The sequence below is a fragment of the Hippocampus comes genome, unplaced genomic scaffold (assembly GCF_001891065.2).
Source record: "Hippocampus comes isolate QL1 unplaced genomic scaffold, H_comes_QL1_v1.1 scaffold358, whole genome shotgun sequence".
Classification (NCBI taxonomy): domain Eukaryota; kingdom Metazoa; phylum Chordata; class Actinopteri; order Syngnathiformes; family Syngnathidae; genus Hippocampus; species Hippocampus comes.
The window spans coordinates 127,850-129,392 of record NW_017805997.1 but is presented as its reverse complement, the minus strand read 5'-3'; positions in this window follow the sequence as shown (position 1 = coordinate 129,392).

Below are 1,543 nucleotides of genomic sequence, written 5' to 3'. Positions count from 1 at the left end.
CTCTGACAACAACACATCATCCATAACAAGACAAAATGCACAACAAAACAAAATACACAACATAGGTGATCGTATATTAACTATTTACCAAAAAAAGGGAAGAAAATGCACACACACTGCTATTTACGTGATGCCGCTGAAAGCATTACATGCAGCAAAACAGCTGCGCAATGTGCAATAATGGTGGCCGCGACGAACTGCGGGCACACGCCAGTCACACAAACAGCCAAATGAAAAATGACACGAACAACTGCAGTACAACCAAAAGGAAACAAACATTACCTGAAACACAGTATGGCAGGAAGAATGGTGACTATGACCGTGCTGCCAACCGACATCGGGGCGGAGGCGGGAAGCTTAGCCCAAACAAGATGTTCACTCTTTGGTTGTAACATCACAGACTGCCGTAACTTCAGTGTGCCAACCTTGTCGGGTACAGTTACACCCCTCCATCTCTCTGCGTTGGAAAGGAGTGAGAAAAAGTGATGAGAGTCATCATCAACGATACTGCCGGGCTCTGACATGAGCCACCAGTAGCCTTCAGTCTTCCTCATCAGATGAAGAATTTTCTTAATGGCATTACTGCCCAGAATTATGTCATCGGTCTGTCCAGGCACCACAAACATAGGCACAGCTCACTTATTTCCACCATTTCCACATCGCATATCGACGAAGGTGTCACCCGATGACCTCCACATCCAACAATGACAACGTCGTCTGCAGGGTAACGTTTTATGTCAGGGTTGCACACCAACAATCGTGTCATAGCCGACTCACTCAATGTGCATCCAGTAGAGCCGGTGTCAATCATCGCAGTCAGGGAAACACCTGCTATCGTGGCAGTGGTGTAGAACAAACTATCCGACTTCAGAACCTTGTGTGTGCCTTGAAAGATAATCGTCTTCTCAGTGAGTGAATGAATGAATACTTTATTGTCATTGCACACTTGTTACAACGAAATTCTGCAGGAGCCTCCACCCCCAAGTGCGTCGCGAAGTATAAAAATATAAAAAAATTATAAATACATTGCACTCCCCTAGACCCACATACAATCACACGCACACGTTAAAAATTGATAGTCTGAGTTATGGAATGGATTTTTTTTTGTTTTAAATTGTGATAAGAATATGTTCGATATTCGGCACTAGTTAAGGTACAGTCCAAGTTGTCTTACAAAATGATATGAATCAGGGATTAACATGACAGTATGTGGACTATTTCGGACTAATTGAAATACAGTCAGAGATATCATGAGGTATTAAGTAAAATTGCACACCCACAGGCCTACACATTCACATGCACACAATTTGAGGAATTGAGATTCAGCAGCCTGACTGCCCAGGGATAAAAAGTGTTTCTGTGTCTGTTTGTCCGGCTTCTCATGACTCTATATTTCCTGCCCAGGGGCAGGAGGTTGAAGAGGCACCTGCCAGGGTGGGATGGATCAGTCAGGATTTTCTTTGCCCTTTGTAGCCCTCTTGAGTTAGCGATGTCATCCAGGGTTGGCAGGGGGCAGCCGATGATTTTTTGTGCCGCCTTTATG